Below are 19,988 nucleotides of genomic sequence, written 5' to 3'. Positions count from 1 at the left end.
GCGCGCCGCTCCCGCCGGGCCCGCCTCTCGGCCCCGCCCGGCCGCTCGCCTGCCCTGCAGCCCCGCCTCGGGCCTCCCCTCCCCTCCTTTGCTCTGACGCCTGCAGTCTCTCTCCATCTCCCACCCGCCTGCCGCCTGGCTCCTCCGCCTGCGTGGGGGCTGCTGCGCCCTCCGTGTCCGCGCGCTAAGACGTGGGCCCGGGAAGGATTTCCGCTGTGGCCCGTTCACACTCGGGGGAAACAGAGGCAGGGGGTGTGGGAGATGAATTCACCGGTCTATGGCTGAACAACGCCATCCCCCGAGTATTCACCCCTCTAGATGGAGGGTGGGAATGCAGAAACACCACTGGATTCTTAAGGGGAAATCCAGGAGAGTGAATGATGTGGTTGGTAATGACGATGTGGGTGGAGAGCTGTGGGAGAGCAGAGGGAAGGAAGAAACACTTCACGGAAGACTTGACAATCTGAGCCATCATGAAAGACAGGCAGAACTCTGGTAAAGAGGGTGAAGGCGATCAGGGTCACGGTGTGACAAATCTAGGACCCATCACACCTAAAACGCTGGGGTCCTGGGTTATTGCTCCACACCATATACCTATGGCTACTTAAGCAAACAAAAATATTATTATTATTATATCCTACTAGGCTACTTACTCTTGTCCTCACCTTTCCAGGCAATGTTCATTCATTCATTCATTCATTCATTCATCCATTCAACAAATATTCAGCACCTCTATTACTGTGCTGAGGACACAGAGAAACAGCACATCCAACCCTGGACTCACAAGGGGAAACAGACATAAACAAGTAACCACAATAAAGCGCTATCAGGATAATGGAGGGCTGTGCAATGAGCAACGGCAACACTGAGGAGGGAGTCCCTGCCATGCGTAGGTGGTGGTGAGGGCTTCCCAGAGGAGGCAATGTGTGCAGGTCCAAAAGGATGAAAAGAAATTGTCTGGAAGATGACAGGCAAGTGACGGATGGGCTTTCCTTGCAGAAGGTACCTATATGTACCAACGTTTGGAGATGGAAAAATAGTCTGAGTTCCAGAAATGATGAAAAGTTCCTTGTGGTTGGAACTGTCAGGTTATATTGCATTGCATGACATACTAAGAAAGTTAGCCTATCCTTTATGAAAATCTACTGGAAGTTTTAAGGTGGCAATAACAGCAATAACAACAGCAAGAGTAAAAATAATAGTTAATACTTACTGAGTGCTTCCTGTGTGCTAGGCACTGTCCAAGCATTTTGCATGTATTAGCTCATTTAATTCTCATACTGACTCTATGGCATAGGGAGGATTATTAGTCCCATTTTATAAATAAGAAGACTGAGGCACAGAGAGGATAAATAACTTACCCAATGTTAATTATGTATAGACTAGTTCAGAGGTGTGCTGGTAAACTGGCTCCCCAGGACAATAAAAGTCCCGATGTGTGACATTTGCTAACTTCTGTGGTGTAAACTCCCACAATGGCCACTTTCAAGGTACTGAGATGATATCACTGAACACAGTAAAGAGTTAACAACTGGCTCCCATGAGGAGCTATGAGCCAGCTCCAGCATAGCACTGCTCACGGAAGACACAGAGATGCATCATCCAGATCCCTTTTCAAGGGAGGATTTGATGCACAGCTCCAGAGAGTGTAGTCAGGAGAGTCTCTAGTAGTCAGCTCCTTGGGGTCTGTCCTGCAGCAGAGAGCAACCTTACCTCAAGCCATTTCAAAACTTCCTTGGGAAGCCTGCATCCAGTCTCTGAGTGAGGGAATAAAGATGGAGCTTAACTTAAACCATGTGTCATTGGCTTTAGCAAAGTCTTGAAGGCCCTCATAAAGACTGTTAGCAAAATCTGGAAGGGCCTCCAGGAGACTGTTGATGAGGGATTGAAGGACAGGAAGGAAAACAGCCTGGAGAAAAGGGCACTTGAGTGCTGTTCTGTACTGGAAGAACAGTTAATGAAGCTTGTCCTGCAGGCAATGTGAAAACAGAAGACATTCTAATAACTACATTGTGAATCTGGCTAATGAAGTCTCCAGGCAGAATGATGAAAGTGCCAACTGGCTTCTTCTGGCAGACTACAATAAAATACAAAAAACACACAAGGAATGGCTCAGTTTCTAAGCCAAATTTAGAGGAAATATAGAAGGTCTAACCGTCTATCCAAGGATCTAAAATTTCTCAAATAAAGAAGTGATGCAGGGTAAAGAACAAGCCCAGAGCACTACAAGTAAAACATGACCTCAAGGAAAAGCTTTCAAAAGTATGGTTTTAAAGACTCTTTGTTGAAACTTTAGGAAGATTTAAGGGCATGCCGAGCAGACCTTCAAAGAAAGGGCATTTCATTTAGATTCTCTCTGGTAAACAAGAGAGCCTCTAAGAGCCTTGAGTGTCCCCTATAAAGCAGACTATTTCGACCAGGCAAAAATGTTTCTAAGAATCTTAAGACTGTTGTACCACAGCATCCTGACTCTCAGACCAAGTGAGAGAAGGGCCTGGAAAGAAAAATAGATGTGGCTTTTATCTAAAGGACTGGATTCCAATAAGATGTATAGGAAATCACCAAGAATTTTCAGATAAGGGGCATTTGACTGGCTCAGTCAGTGAAGCATGTGACTTCCTTGACCTCAGGTTCATGAGCTCAAAGCCCCATGTTGAGTGTAGAGATTACCTAAATAAATAAGCAAACAAACTTTTATTTATTTATTTATTTTTAATTTTTTTTAACGTTTATTTATTTTTGAGACAGAGAGAGACAGAGCATGAACAGGGGAGGAGCAGAAAGAGAGGGAGACACAGAATCGGAAGCAGGCTCCAGGCTCTGGGCCATCAGCCCAGAGCCCAACGCAGGGCTCGAACTCACGGACCGTGAGATCGTGACCTGAGCTGAAGTCGGACGCTTAACCGACTGAGCCACCCTGGCGCCCCAAGCAAACAAACTTTTAAAAAGTTTTAAGATAATTTTATCAGAAGAAGTACTGCCAGATTGGGGTAAAGAGAAAGAAAGAAAGAAAGAAAGAAAGAAAGAAAGAAAGAAAGAAAGAAAGAAAGAAAGAAAGAAAGAGAAAGAAAGAAAGAAAGAAAGAAAGAAAGAAAGAAAGAAGAAAAAGGAAGGAAGAAAGGAAGGAAGGAACAGAAAAAGAAAGAGGGAGGGAGGGAGGAAGGAAAAAAGAAAGAGGGAGGGAGAAAAAAGAAGGAAGGAGGGAGGGAGGGGGAGAGAGAGAGAAAGAGAGAGGGAGAGAGGTAGGAAAGGGAAGGAAGGAAGGAAGGGAAGAAGGAAGGAAGATAGGGAGGGAGGGAGGGAGGAAGGAAAGAAATTTAAAAAGATGCCTTTGGACCCCTGTACCCATTTCCTATTGCTGCTGTAACAAATTACCTCAAACTTAGTGACTTGGAAAAACTCAAATTTATTATCTTACATTTATGGAGTTCAAAAGTCTGAAATGGGTTTCACTGGGCTGAAATCAAGGTGTCAGCAGGGCTGTTTCTTCTGGAGGTTCTGGCAGGAGAATCTATTCCTTGCTTTTCCCAGTTTCTATGGACTGCCTGCATTTCTTTATTTGTAGCCCCTTCCTTCTTCCTCAAAACCAATGTAACATGTTTAAATCTCTATTTGACTGCTTCTACTGTCGCATCTCCTTCTCTGATTCTTTTAAGGACCCTTGTGATTACATCAGGCTCACCAAGATTAATTCAGTATAATCTCCCCATCTCAAGATCCTTAACTTAATCACACACCAAAAGGCTCAGATTTGGGGAACTAGGGCATGGACATCTTTAGGGAGCCATTATTCTGCCTACCAATACCCCCAATCTTCTATGGGCAGAAAACAGGCCAAGAGGGCTACTCAGTTGCAAACAAAGGTCCATGGCCATTTCACCATTCTTACCATGAAGAGAAGTGTTAGGAGGGAAAGTGTAATGGAGAAGTCAGAGTAGAAAGAAACAACTTTACCGATTGTGGTTAAAATAGTTTTCTTTGGCAAATTTAAAAAATTCATATAGCAATGTGAAGACATTGCTAGGCTCCCTCATCCCCCCAACCTGAGGGCCTCTGAAAGGGTTTGTGCACATTAGGGGCTTTGAAGCTTAGGCTTTATGGCAAACTGCCTCTGGTAGGCACTAAGAACATGGAATCTGGATCCACATACCTGGGTTCACGTCTCTGCTCTGTACTTACACTGTTTGCACTGATGTTGCAGCACCCAGAAGCAGATGCTGAGACAGAGTTTGGGGTACAGGATATTTATTACAGATCAACATCTGTGAAGGGGAGAGGAAGGAGGGAAGGGCACAGGAAGAGTCAAAGAGGCCTGACAAAGCTTTGATCAAAGTGACAGGAGTGGGGGTGCCTGAGTGGCTCAGTCTGTTAGGTGTCCCACTGACTTCCTCTCCAACTTTGGCCCAGGTCATGATCTCGCTGTTCAAGAGTTCAAGCCCTGCGTCAGGCTCTATGCTGACAGTTCAGAGCCTGGAGCCTGCTTGGGATTCTGTGTCTCTCTGCTCTCTGCTCCTCCGCTGTTTGTGCTCTGTCTCTCTCTCAAAAATAAATAAAAACTTAAAAAATTTTTCTAAAAAAAAGAGGCAGGGAGACTGCAGCTAGTATCCCCTTTCAGAGCTGTCTCACAACAGGCGTGAATGGCTGGGTCTCTAGTCCGTCACCTCACTAGGTCCTTGTTTAGGGTTCACTGAACTTCTCAGATATGTAGACCTATGTCTTTTGTCAAATTTGGGAAATGTTCATATATTATTTCATGAAATACTTTTACAAACTCTTGGAATTTTAATGACATGAATTAGATACTGCCTCATAGGTCCTCAGGCTCTGCTCATTTTTTAAAAACACTTTTTCTCAGGGTGCCTGGGTGGCTCAGTTGGTTAAGCAACTGACTTCGGTTCAGGTCATGATCTCACAGTTCATGAGTTTGAGCCCCATGTGCTGACAGCTCAGAGCTTGGAGCTTGCTTTGGATTCTGTGTCTCCCTCTCTCGCTCTTTGCCCCTCCCCTGCTTGCATTCTCTCTCTCTCTCTCTCAAAAATAAAATAAAAACAATTTAAAGAAAACACTTTTTCTTTGTTGTTCAGATTAAATAAATTCTATGGACCTATCTTCAAGTTCACTGATTCTTTGCTGTCATTTCCATTCAGCTATTGAGTCCATCAATGACTTTTTTCCTTTTGTTATTTTAATTTCAATTGTAACATTTCCATTGAGTTTCTCTTTATATCTTCTATTTCTTTGTTGATAGTTCCTACCTTTACATTCATTTAAAGAGTGTTCATTCTTACTCCTTAGAGCACTTTATGAATCTTCAACAATTTTCTTTTTTTGTTGTTTTTGTTTTTAAGTTTATTTATTTATTTTGAGAGAGAGAGAGAGAGAGAGACCACATGTGAGCAGGGGAGGGGCAGAGAGAGAGAAGGAGAGAGAGAATCTCAAGCAAGCTCAGTGCTGTCAGTGTAGAGCCCGAGTCAGGGCTCTTTCTCACGAACTGTAAGATCATGACCTGAGCTAAAACCAAGGGCTGGACATTTAGCCTACTCAGCCACCCAGGCACCCTGCGTCGTTGACAATTTTCAACATTTGTGTTAATCTCTTTCTGGATGTCTGTTGGTTGCCTTCTCTCACACTTGACATTTCCCTAGTTCTTCATATGCAGAGTAATTTTGGATTAAGTGCTACATATTTTGAATATATAAGTGTCTAGAGCGTATCTATCTATTTATTTATTTATTTATTTATAATTTAACTTTGTTTTTTATTTTTTAAAATTTACATCCAAATTAGTTAGTATATAGTGAAGCAATGATTTCAGGAGTAGATTCCTAAATGCCCCTTACCCATTTAGCCCATCCCCCCTCCCACAACCCCTCCAGCAACCCTCAGTTTGTTCTCCGTATTTATGAGTCTCTTTTGTTTTGTCCCTCTCCCTGTTTTTATATTATTTTGTTCCCCTTCCCTTATGTTCATCTCTTTTGTCTCTTAAAGTCCTCATATGAGTGAAGTCGTATGATTTTTGTCTTTCTCTGACTGACTAATTTCACTTAGCATAATACCCTACAGTTCCATCCACATAGTTGCAAAAGCCAAGATTTCATTCTTTTTGATTGCCAGGTAATACTCCATTGAGTATATATACCACATCTTCTTTATCCATTCATCCACAATGGACATTTGGGCTCTTTCCATACTCTGGCTATTGTTGATAGTGCTGCTATAAACATGGGGTGCATGTGTCCCTTCAAAACAGCACACCTGTATCCCGTGGATAAATGCCTACTAGTGCAATTGCTGGGTCGTAGGGTAGTTCTATTTTTAGTTTTCTGAGGAACCTCCATACTGTTTTCCAGAGTGGCTGCACCAGCTTACATTCCCACCAGCAGTGCAAAAGAGATCCTCTTTCTCCGCATCCTCGCCAACATCTGTTGTTGCCTGACTTGTTAATGTTAGCCATTCTGACAGGTGTAAGGTGGTATCTCCTTGTAGTTTTGATTTGTATTTCCCTGATGCTGAGGGATGTTGACCATTTTTTCATGTGTTGTTTGGCCATCTGGATGTCTTCTTTGGAGAAGTGTCTATTCATGTCTTTTGCCCATTTCTTCACTGGATTCTTTGTTTTTTGGGTGTTGAGTTTGATAAGTTCTTTGTAGATTTTGGATACTAACTATATCTGATATGTCATTTGCAAATATCTTCTTCCATTCTGTCGGTTGCCTTTTAGTTTTGCTGATTGTTTCCTTCACTGTGCAGAAGCTTTTTATTTTGATGAGGTCCCAGTTGTTCATTTTTGCTTTTGTTTCCCTTGCCTCCGGAGACATGTTGAGTAAGAAGCTGCTGCGGCCAAGGTCAAAGAGGTTTTTGCCTGCTTTCTCCTTGAGGATTTTGATGGCTTCCTGTCTTACATTGAGGTCTTTGATCCACTTTGAGTTTATTTTTGTGTATGGTGTAAGAAAGTGGTCCAGGTTCATTCTTCTGCATGTCGCTGTCCAGTTTTCCCAGCACCACTTGCAGAAGAGACTGTCTTTATTCCACTGGATATTCTTTCCTGCTTTGTCAAAGATTAGATGCCCATACGTTTGTGGGTCCATTCCATTGATCTGAGTGTCTGTTTTTGTGCCAGTACCATACTGTCTTCATGATTACAGCTTTGTAGTATAGCTTGAAGTCTGGGATTGAGATGCCTCCTGCTTTGGTTTTCTTTTTCAAGATTGCTTTGGCTATTCGGGGTCTTTTCTGGTTCCATACAAAATTTAGGATTCTTTGTTCTAGCTCTGTGAAGAATACTCATGTTACTTTGATAGGGATTGCATTGAATATGTAGATTGCTTTGGGTAGTATCAACATTTTAACAATATTTGTTCTTCCTATCCAGGAGCATGGAATCTCTTTCCATTTCTTTGGGTCTTCTTCAATTTCTTTCATAAGCTTTCTATAGTTTTCAGTGTACAGATTTTTCACCTCTTTGGTTAGTTTTATTCCTAGGTATTTTATGGTTTTTGGTGCAACTGTAAATGGGATCGATTCCTTGATTTCTCTTTCTGTTGTTGCTTCATTGTTGGTATATAGGAATGCAACTGATTTCTGTGCATTGATTTTATATCCTGCAACTTTGCTCAATTCATGAATCAATTCTAGCAGTTTTTTGGTGGAATCTTTTGGGTTTTCCATATAGAGTATCATGTCATCTGAGAAGAGTGAAAGCTTGACATCCTCCTGGCTGACTTGGATGCCTTTTATTTCTTTGTGTTGTCTGATTGCAGAGGCTAAGATTTGCAATACTATGTTGAATAACAGTGGTGAGAGTGGACATCCCTGTCTTGTTCTTGACCTTAGGGGGAAAGCTCTCAGTTTTTCCCCATTGAGGATGATATTAGCATTGGGTCATTCATATATGGCTTTTATGATCTCAAGGTATGCTCCTTCTATCCCTACTTTCTTGAGGATTTTATCAAGAAAGGATGCTGTATTTTGTCAAATGCTTTCTCTGCATCTATTGGGAGGATCATATGGTTCTTGTCCTTTCTTTTATTGATGTGATGAATCACGTTAATTGTTTTGCGGATATTGAACCAGCCCTGCATCCCAGGTATAAATCCCACTTGGTCGTGGTGAATAATTTTTTTAATATATTGTTGGATCCGGTTGGCTAATATCTTTTAAGAATTTTTGCATCCATGTTCATCAGGGAAATTGGTCTATAGTTCTCCTTTTCAGTGGGGTCTCTGTCTGGTTTTGGAATCAGGATAATGCGGACTTCATAGAAAGAGTTTGGAAGTTTTCCTTCCATTTCTATTTTTTGGAAGTTTCAAGAGAATAGGTGTTAATTCTTCCTTAAATGTTTGGTAGAATTCCCCTGGAAAGCCATCTGGCCCTGGACTCTTGTTTTTTGACAGATTTTTTATTACTAATTCGATTTCCTTACTGGTTATGGGTCTGTTCAAATTTTCTATTTCTTCCTGTTTCAGTTTTTGTAGTGTATATATTTCTAGGAATTTGTCCATTTCTTCCAGATTGCCCATTTTATTGGCATATAATTGCTCATAATATTCTCTTTTTATTGTTTTTATTTCCGTTGTGTTGGTTGTGATTTCTCCTCTTTCATTCTTGATTTTACTTATTTGGGTCCTTTCCTTTTTCTTCTTGATCAAACTGGCTAGTGGTTTATCAATTTTGTTAATTCTTTCAAAGAACCAGTTTCATTGGTTTCATTGATCTGTTCCACAGTTTTTTTGGTTTTGATAGCATTGATTTCTGCTCTAATCTTTATTATTTCCTGTCTTCTGCTGGTTTTGGGTTTTATTTGCTGTTCTTTTTCCAGCTCCTTAAGGCATAAGGTTAGATTGTGTATCTGAGATCTTTCTTGCTTCTTTGGGAAGGCCTGGATTGCTATATACTTTCCTCTTATGACCACCTTTGCTGCGTCCCAGAGGTTTTGGGTTGTGGTGCTATCATTTTCACTGACTTCCATATACTCTTTAATTTCTTCTTTAATTGCTTGGTTAGTGCATTCATTCTTTAGTAGGATGTTCTTTAGTCTCCAAGTATTTGTTACCTTTCCAAATTTTTTCTTGTGGTTGATTTCAAGTTTCATAGCATTGTGGTCTGAAAATATGCATGGTATGATCTCGATCTTTTTGTACTTACTTAGGGCTGATTTGTGTCCCAATATGGTCTATTCTGGAGAACGTTCCATGTGCACTGGAGAAGAATGTATATTCTGCTGCTTTAAAATGAAATGTTCTGAATATATCTGTTAAGTCCATCTGGTCTAGTGTGTCATTCAAAGCCATTGTTTCCTTGTCGATTTTTTTATTAGATGATCTGTCCATTGCTGTGAGTGGAGTGTTGAAGTCTCCTGCTATTATGGTATTACTATCAATGAGTTTCTTTATGTTTGTGATTAATTGATTTATATATTTGGGTGCTTTCACATTTGGCGCATAAATGTTTACAATTGTTAGGTCTTCTTGGTGGATAGACCCCTTTATTATGATATAATGCCCTTCTGCATCTCTTGATACAGTCTTTATTTTAAAGTCTAGATTGTCTGATATAAGTATGGCTATTCTGGCTTTCTTTTGTTGACCATTAGCTTGATTGATGGTTCTCCATCCCCTTATTTTCAATCTGAAGGTGTCTTTAGGTCTAAAGTGGGTCTCTTGTAAACAGCATATAGATGGATCTTGTTTTCTTATCCATTCTGTTACCCTATGTCTTTTGATTGGAGCATTGAGTCCATTGATGTTTACAGTGAGTACTGAAAGATATGAATTTATTGCCATTATGATGCTTGTAGAGTTGGAGTTTCTGGTGGTGTTCTCTGGTCCTTTCCAATCTTTTGTTGCTTTTAGTATTTATTTATTTATTTATTTATTTATTTATTTATTTATTTATATATTTTTTCATCTTTTCTCCCCTCAGAGAGTCCCCCTTAAAATTTCTTGCAGGGCTGGTTTAGTGTTCACAAACTCCTTTGATTTTTGTTTGTCTGGGAAACTTTTTATCTCTCCTTCTATTTTGAATGACAGCCTTGCTGGATAAAGAATTCTTGGCTGCATATTTTTCTGATTCAGCACACTGAATATATCCCGCCACTCCTTTCTAGCCTGCCAAGTTTCTGTGGATAGGTCTGCTGCAAACCTGATCTGTCTTCCCTTGTAGGCTAGGGACTTTTTTTTCCCTTGCTGCTTTCATGATTCTCCCCTTGCCTGAGTATTTTGTGAATTTGACTATGATATGCCTTGTTGATGGTCGGTTTTTGTTGAATCTAATGGGAGTCCTCTGTGCTTCCTGGATTTTGATGTCTGTGTCTTTCCCCAGGTTAGGAAACTTTTCAGCTATGATTTGCTCACAAAACCCTCTACTCCTATTTCTCTCTCTTCCTCCTCTGGGACCCCTATGATTCTGATGTTGTTCCTTTTTGATGAGTCACTGATTTCTCTAATTTTTAAATTGTGCTCTTTTGCCTTAATCTTCCTCTTTTTTCTGCTTCGTTATTCTCTGTAAGTTTGTCCTCTATATCTCTGATTCTCTGTTCTGCCTCGTCCATCCTTGCTGCTGCTGTATCCATCCGTGATCGCAGCTCAGTTATAGCATTTTTAATTTCATTCTGGCTATTTTTTACTTCTTTTATCTCTGCAGAAAGGGATTCTAATATATTTTCGACTCCAGCTAGTATTCTTATTATCGTGATTCTAAATTCTGGTTCAGACATCTTGCTTGTGTCTGTGTTGGTTAAATCCCTGGCTGTCATTTCTTCGTGCTCTTTCTTTTGGGGTGAATTCCTTCGTTTTCTCATTTTTTTTAATTTTTTTTTTTAAGTTTATTTTTGAGACAGAGAGAGACAGAGCATGAACGGGGGAGGGTCAGAGAGAGGGAGACAGAGAATCAGAAGCAGGCTCCAGGCTCTGAGCCATCAGCCCAGAGCCCGACGCAGGGCTCGAACTCACAGACCGCGAGATCGTGACCTGAGCCGAAGTCGGACGCTCAACCGACTGAGCCACCCAGGCGCCCCCTTCGTTTTCTCATTTTGAAGGGAGAAAAGGAATTAATGAGGTAGAAAAATTGAAGTTAAAAAAATTAAAATTAAAAAAATATTAAAATTAAAAATTAAACACACACACACACACACACACACACACACACACACAAATCGAATAGATGATGCTAGATCCTAGGTGTGTTTTGTTCTGGGTGTAGAAAGTGGTTTGACAGATTAGAGAAACAAAAAAACCAAAAAAACAAAAAAAGAGGGGGGAGAGAAAAAAAAGGAAATCGTTAGAGAATTTGAAAAAAATGAACACACTAAAGTAGACTAAAATACACAAAAGTAGAGAATATAGTAGAAAAAATTATAGAAAAATATTTTTAATAAAAATTAAAAAGAAATACGAATTTTTTCATTTTCTGCATTTAAGAAAAAAGAAAAGAAATTAAAAAGAGAAAAAAGATTTGAAAAAGAAAAAAGAAAAGACAAAAAAAATAAATCGTTTGAAAATTTGAAAAAGTGAATACACTGTAGTAGACTGAAATAAAATAATGGGGGTAAGATAGAATTTGAAAAAAATTACATAAAAGCAAAAATATAGTAATAAAAATTAAATAAAAATATTTGAAAAAAATTGAAAGTAAAAATGAAGTTTTTCTCTTTCTGCATTCAAGAAAAAGAAAAGAAATGAAAAAGAGAAAAAAGAAAAAGAAAGAAAAAAAAGGAAATTGTTTGAAAATTTGAAAAGGTGAGTACACTGAAGTAGACTAAAATAAAATGATGGAAGTAGAATTTGAAAAAATTCACACAAAAGTAAAAAGTATAGTAATAAAAATTAAAGACAGATATTTTTAATAAAAATTAAAAATAAAAATGAGTTTTTTCTTTCTATATTCAAGAAAAAGAAAAGAATGTAAAAGAGAAAAAGGAAAAAGAGAAAAAAAAATTGAATAGATGAACCTGCTAACAGATTGAAGTAGGACTGAAGTTGCTTCGTTTTCCCCTAGAGGTCAGTCCATGTAGCTCTTTATAGTCCATAAATTAAGCCAGTGGTGAGGTTTGTGCTCTTGAATAGCGAAGTTGGCCCAGTAGGGCAGGGCCCGCTGTAACAGCACCACTCTCCACTAGATGGCGCTGCTAGCCTACTGGGGTGGATTGTTGCGGTGCTTGTCGGTGCGCATGAGCATGCGCGGGAGCGGTGAAAAATGGCGCCACGCGGCCACCCAGTCTGTTCTCCCGGATCAGCAATGCGCACTGGTCCTCCGTCTTCAGCTCTCATCCACTCCCCGCTTTTCCACTCTCCGTGACCAGGCCCCAGGCAGTATCTCTCTCCCAAGTTTTGTCTCAGATGCGGCTGTTTTCCCCCAGCCCCTTACTTCCGAAGGACTGCGGCTTTGACCTCCTCTGCCCCTCTGCGGGAGGGTCTCACCGAGCAATGGCCGAATGTCGGCTGCACCCAGGAACGCTTGCTGGACCCGGGTGCTGCTGGTGCCCCGAGACTGCGGTCAGGTGCCAGCCCGCCCCAGAAAAAGATCGTGAGACAATGTAGCCGCAGCGTTTCAGGGTCCATGGAAAATTGCAACACACGTCTGGCACCAGGCTTCACCTTCAACAACCTTGCCCCAGCACCAGCAAATGTGGCTGCCTTCCAGGTGGCTTCAACAGTCTCTACCAAATGTCCTTCCAGCAGTGGAACCGCTTTTTCCCGTGTGGCCTGAGAACCTCCTGGATCCCACTCTGTTCCTGGGGATTCACCTTTCCCACCAGAGCACCGCCAGGTATGGAGCTGCTGAGTTGCAGCCTTTGTGCTCCCCTTGTTTACAGTCTTAATGGAATTTAAACCCTCTCCTTTCTCTTTTCTCCCTTTTTAGTTTAGTCCCTGCGGCTATTTCCAATTTTCCACTTTCTCTCCAGCTGCTTTTGGGGAGGGGTGTTTTTCCCATATGTTCCCCCCTCCCCAGTCTCCATCCTCACTCTGCCCACAATATGGGTTCCCTACCATTCAGGGCTTCTTGCTCCCCAAGTTCAGCTCTTTGTGTCGCGTACCTGCTGAATTCTGTGGTTCAGGTTGTGCAGATTGTTGTTTTAATCCTCCAATCAGTTTTCTAGGTGTGTAGGATGGTTTAATGTTGGTCTGGCAGTATTTCATGGACGCGAGACACACAAAAAGCTTCCATGCTGTTCCGCCATCTTGGCTCCTCCCTAGATCTTATTTAAATGACATAGAAAATATTAATATTTTTGTGTAGCTTGTAGTTAACTCAGTTGGATTCAAGCCACAAGTTCTGATCTGCCTTCTGCGACCATGAGTTCAATGTCAGTTCAGTTTTCAGTTTTTGCAATACTTTTCCGATTTGTCCCATTTGTGTGCCACATTTGGACCCAGACAGTGGTCTGTCCCATACCTCAGTTCTTAGGTCTATGGTATGTACTTTAGCATCAGATCCATGCCTGCAGAGCTAAGGGGTGAGTCCAGGAATTATGGGGTTGATCTCTCGAGCTTTGCCCTCTCTACAATCTCTCTGATAGTTTACAGCCTACTGATACTTCCCTTTTTGGTTCTCTGGCCAAAGACCTGGGCTTCAAATAACTCTATTCTGCTGTATGCTTCTCATTATTACATATGTCTGGGACCAAGTGGCAGGAGGATGCAGAGAGAAAAAAATCAGTGGGGGTTTCCCCACCCTGTTAGGATTGCCGAAGCAAAAATTACAGCATTATTTAAGATGGTTTCAGTGTAGGTAGATGTAATACATAAGATAACTCAATGTTTTAGACAGCCGCAGGAACCTCACTGCCACCTTTGCCATTGGGGCCACCACTGTGAGATTGCCCCGGGGAGATGTGTGGGGTACGGGGAAAGAGAGAACAAAGGAAAACGTGAGATCTCGCCCCTCTGAGTAGGGGAGTTCTATTCCTCTTTGCTTGAGCCAGAGCTAGTGGGTTTCTCCTGCAGCTCTCCCAGTCCTCACCTTGGGTCCCAATTCTGGGTTTAGGGCCATTGAGGATTGAAAAGTGGAAATTTAATGCCAGCTCAGTGATGCTTCAAATTCTGGTCTTTCCAAATCTACCTGCTGTCATTTACTTTTCAGAGTCCTCAAATGTCATTTCCATGTGTTCTGTCCAGGTTTCATAGCTGCAGTCATTGGGGAGACACAGTAGAATGTGTCCATTTCATCTTCCCGTAACTAGAACGTCCCCCATTATAATATTTAATTTAATTCTGCACCAGAGAGGAGTTTTAAAGTCACTCTGAGTAGCACAGGGTTCTAAGTTTAACTAAAACCGAACTAAAATGTAACTGAATTATACTACCAGTACAAATAACTATGTGACAATAGAATAGATACTTTCTAAGCACAGCTAATTGTAACAGCTCAATTTATACTCCTGTTTGGTATTTAGCAAGGTGTTTTTTTGTTTATAAACTTGCCTTAGTAGACAATGCCTATTTCTGAACATCAGAAACTGAAAAATGTGCAGAGTAGTCCCCTTTATTCACAGTTTCACTTTCCGTGGTGTCATTTACCTGAGGCCAACCAGGGTCCAGAAGCAGACGATGCTCCTTCTGACACCCTGTCAAGTCAATAGTAGCCTAATGCTCCATCACTATGCCTACGTCTCCACCTCACTTCACCTCAGCATGTAGGCATTTTATCATCTCACATCATCACAAGCAGGGTTAGTACAGTACAAAAAGATAATTTGAGAGAGAGACCACATTCACGTAACTTTTCTTATAGTAAGTATATTGTTATATTTGTTCTACTTTATTATTAGTTACTGTTCTTAATCTCTTACAGTGCCTAATTTATAAATTAGTATAGGAAAAACATAGTATATTTGGGGTTCAGTACTACCCGCAGTTTTAGGCATTTCCTGGGGGTCTTGGAACGTATCCCTTGCAGATACGGTGGGACTACTCTGTTAGCTTTGAGGAAATGTTACTAGTATTATTAGGCTTTATAGTGTAAAAGTGGGGAAAAAATTGAAATGGAAAAGAGGGTGAAGGAAAAGATAAAAATTTTCACATAAATATCAAGGCAGGATAAAAGGAAAGTTTTCCAGAAATAGTAATCATCCTTAGTTTCATGCCCCTCTCTCCTGCTCACTCCACACCAGCCACTCTGGCCTTTTCATTTCCCACTCCTGCCAAGCTCTTTCCTGATCCGTGTATAATTTCTGACTAATTCCTACTCATCCTTTGAGTCATTTCCTCAGGACGTTTTATTTGTCTGAAGATTAGGTTTGAATCCCCACATTATTTAAAGCACAGTTTATATTTTCCTTTGGTAGTATTTATTACAATAGTAATTTCTTATTTCTATAATTAATGACCATCGGCTCCACTAGATCACAAGCTTCATGTAGACAGGACTGCCTAGTGTTACCTGGCAACAGCCATTACTCATTTAAGGAGCTAGAGTTAGGGGTGCTTGGGTGGCTCATTTGGTTAGGCATCCGACTCTTGATAGTGGCTCAGGTCATGATCTCACAGTTCATGGGTTCCGGACCCATGTGGGGTTCTGTGCTGATAGCGTGGAGCCTGCTTGGAATTCTCTCTCCCTCTCTCTCTGCTCCGCCCCCATGCATATTCTCTCTCTCTCTCTCTCTCTCAAAATAAATAAATAAACTTAAAAAAAAAAAAGAAATAGAATAAATGGAGTAGAAAGAGCATTCAAAATAAACCCATCAACCAATCTCTTTTATCAAGGGTCCTCTACGTGCCAGTCCCCTGCCAAACCCTTTATGCTATTTATCTCCTTTTTTCCTCACAGTAAGTCTATGGAACATGTATTGTTGTTCTGCATTTTATAGTTGAGAAAATCATAGTTCAGTGAGGTTAAGTAATTCATTAGCAAGATGGTAAAGCCTGAAATTGAACCCAGAATCTCCAGTTCTCGGTTGGGCATTCTTTCCTTGTATCATTACTTCAGGTGCTCATTATCAGTTCCGGGGCCAGCCTCCCTTACTATACCCAAGGAGAGTTTCTGTGGGACTCACTTCCACTCACTTCTCGTGAGTTTTCTCTTCTGTTATGAAAGGATTAAACCAGTGGATTGATGTTTCTAAAAGTGTAGTCCACAGTTCATCTGCATCAGAACCATGGTGGGGACAAATGGATGTTCTTATGAAAAATTCCATTTCAAGATTCCCACCAAGACTTGTTAAATAAAAAATGTGTGTGTTTGGGGTGGGGGTGGGGGTAGGGGGAGGAGAAAGTCAAGGAATCTGTATTTTTAGCAGGCTCTTGGGGAGATTTTTATGCATGTTTGAGTTGAGGACACTTCATTAGGTGATTTCCAAAATTCCCTCTAGTTTTGACAGTCTTTACTTCTAAGGAATGCCTTTGTATTTCTATCATCTTTTACATAGCCTGGAACTAAATATACTTTTAGTTAAATACATTTGAATTTGGAAGACAGATTTAAGTCTTTGCTAAGGTACCTCTTGACCCTTAGAGTTACCATCTTTAAGATGGAAATAATAACAACAATCCCTATTCTGGCTCCCAACAGTTGATGTGGAAGATAAATTAAGTCATGTTTTTGAAAGCTCTTGCGATGATTCCAAGTTGAAGAACCATTACAGATAATAAAGTGGACACCAACAGGAGTTACTTCGGTCCTTCAAACTCACAGATGGCTGAGATACAGCTCTTTCAAGTGGACTGACTAGGGAGTTTATTAAAAAACAAAAACAAAAACAAAAAACAAACAAACAAGCATCACCTTTGAAAATTACATCTCCTCCAAAGTAGGTAGGGTCTTTCCAAGGAAATGACATTGATTTTTCCGGAGAAACCTGAGGCGTTCCCATAGTGCCCCCTGGTGGAACTTAGAAGCTAACTTAAATGTACCATCCTTGTCAGGCATTTATTTGCTGTTTGTTTAGCAGAGAGATGGATCTGTCTGTCTGTCTGTCTGTGTGTCTATCTATCTAAATCTGTTCTCCACCTACACTAGGAGCTTTTGGTGGAAGTTCTCTTTGTCCCCAGAACCTACCATTCATTCTTCATGCATTCATTTAACCATTAGTGAGCATCTATGGTTCTAGGTGCTGTGCTTAGCACCCAGGATTAAGAAGAGGAGCCTGGTGGCCAACAACAACAGTGATATATGCCATGTAGGAGAAGGTACAGGGAACTATGGAAGCCACTTTCTTTGGTCAATACCCATTGATCAGTTTAGAGAAAAAGCATGGCACATTTGGGGATGGATGGCAAATATGAGGCAGGAAGTGTGAATAGGAGCTAGATGATGAAGGGCCTACTCTGTTAATAAGTTTGGTTTTATGCTAAGGCCAAGGGGAAACAAGTGAACAGTTTTAAAGAGAGGAGCGGTATGATTCGATTTTTGTTTTGAGAGATCATTGTGACTACTACGGTGGGTTGACCTGATTGATTGGATGAAGCAAGACTGGAGGCAGAAAAAGTCAGCTAGGAAGCCATTGCATAGTCCAGGTGAGAAATGAATGTTTGGTGGGAAGGATACACAGGGAGGGTAAAATGTATTGCCAAAATTCTGTTTCTCTCTTACAAAAGCATTTTATTCTTTGTATCTTACATTTAAATTATACAAATTCTTTGGTATATGTGAAGTCATTCATTTAAAAACATATAACAGTGATGGGAAAAAATATTTTTGTGTTCACATAATTATAAAGATTGGAAGGGAAGGATGCATACCAAATTCATGATGAGGCTGCTTCTGAGGAAGTATGGTGGGCTGTAAAAATAGCCATGGTCCTATTCTGCCCTGTATCCACACCTGTTACTATATGATTTTGCATTTCTTTTCATTCCCCTTTGCATTCCTCCTCCCCTTGAATCTGGGAAGGCCTTATTACTTTCTTTAGCCAATAAAATGCAATAGAAGTGACGTGTACCAGTTCTGAGCCTAGGCCTCAAGAGGCCTTACATGCTGTGACCTTCCCTTTTGGATCCCTGCCCAGGCACCCATGTGAACAAGCCTGGGCTAGCCTGCTGAAATATGGGAGCCACATGAGGCAGAACTCAGCCAACCCAGTTGAGGCCATCCTAAACTAACCAGCACCCAATCAACTTGGCAGCTGACCCCCATCTGATAATTGGACCAGAAGAACCAGACAGATGATCTCAGTCCAAATTGCCAAGCTGTGAGACATATGAATAGTTTTGGGGTAGTTTGTTTTACAGCAAAAGTTGACCATTACAGAAACTGGTGTCTGAAAGTGAAATGCTTACCTTTAACAAAACCCCAAATTCATGGCATTGGCTTTGGGATCAGGGATGGGTGGAGATTGGAAAAATGGCAAGCAAACAGTGAAGTCTGGAAAAAATGGTGAGGAAATTGTTTGGAGGCTGGAAAAATGGTGATCTGTGTTTTATAATAGCAAAACAATTGGCCAAAGTGTTGCCTATGGCAACTTGGAAGCTGGGGGAAAATACTCAGAAAGTGTTTGGTTAGCTAAGGAGATCTCTAGGCAGAGTGTTGAAAGTGTCAGTTGGGTGTTCCTAGCTGTGTAACCTTGTAACAGGAAGAGAGGTACCAGCTAAAGAAAGAACTGGCAAAAAGAATTTAGAGAGAACAGAGGGACAGGACTTGGTTAAAAAATAAAACTTTTTGGGGGACACCTGGGTGGCTCAGTCAGTTGAGCATCTGATTTTGGCTCAGGTCATGATCCCAGGGTTGTGGGATTGAGCCCCATGTCAGACTCCATGCTTAGCATGGATTAAGATTCTCTCTCTCTCTCTCTCTCTCTCTCTCTCTTTCTCTCTTTCTCTGCCTCTCTCCTGCTCATGAGCGTTCTCTTTCTAAAATAAAATTAAAAAAATAAATAAATAATAAAATTTTTTCATCTTGAGGCTCTCTAGCCAGCATAGGGTTATTACAGGAAAATACATTCTGGAGATGTAGATCATATCAAAGATGTAGCTGTAACACAGTTTGTAAAGACTTTGAAAGAATTAGTGATGTCTAGTAGATTCCTAGACAAAAAGACTTCTTGGAATCCTTCCTAACAGCAATATCCACAGAAGCCCAATTCCAAAATAGCAGTGATAAAATTGAGGGAAATGTCTCAAAAACAGTTGTGAGTATAGAGTTGACCATAATCAGATACATAGAAAACCCACAAAAATTTTAAATGAGTTGTACGTGCCAACGTACCAACAGCTTGAACTAAAAGGAACTGAGAAATAATTCCCATTGCTACCTAGCTCCCCGCATGTGCTACTGCTTCAGAAGTAGCTAAGGAAAGAGATGGACAAGGAGGGAGGGTCCAGAGGGTGGAGCCAAGAAGCACAGAGATCAGTGGACTAGGGAGCCACTTCCAGGGAGCAGAGCGCAGGCCAGAGCAAGGAATATTAGAATATCCCTTCTCCCAGGCTGGAACCCCATCTGGTGTTTATCTAGCTGGAGTCAGAATTGCTCTGTTTAAGGATGACTATGCCCCTTTCATGCTTCTCCTTCTTGAACAGAAATGTCTGTTGAGCTTATCCTGCCTCTGTCTCGCTGTATACTCTCAGAGCAATAGTGGGAACTATGGGGATTTCACCCAGAAAGAGTGTATAAAATCAGAAGTGCCAATGGCTAAGATCAGAAACCTATTATTCAGCCTTCCCAGGATGCTTCTTCCTGCTTTTTTCTTGCTGTCTCCTGGGTCTGCAAGGCCTTTCCTTGTTTCTCTGCCCAACAGACACCTGTTCTCTCTTCAAGGCTCCACTCTAGTCCCAAGCAATTGTTTGGATCCCCTCCTGGACCCCGCACAGCTGCCCCTCTCTCCTCCTGCACCATTTCTGTGTTCACCTTTTACAACATTTCTTTTGCTTATTTGTTTTTGAGAGAGACAGAGACAGAGCATGTGTGGGGGAGGGGCAGAGAGGGAGGCACAGAATCTAAAGCAGGCTCAGGCTCAGAGCTGTCAGCACAGAGCCTGACTCGGGGCTCAAACTCACGAACTGTGAGATCACAAGATCACGACCTGAGCTGAAGTCCTCCTACGCTTAACTGACTGAGCC

Source organism: Panthera tigris, chromosome D1 (assembly GCF_018350195.1).
Source record: "Panthera tigris isolate Pti1 chromosome D1, P.tigris_Pti1_mat1.1, whole genome shotgun sequence".
Classification (NCBI taxonomy): Eukaryota; Metazoa; Chordata; class Mammalia; order Carnivora; family Felidae; genus Panthera; species Panthera tigris.
This window is presented reverse-complemented; position numbering follows the sequence as displayed.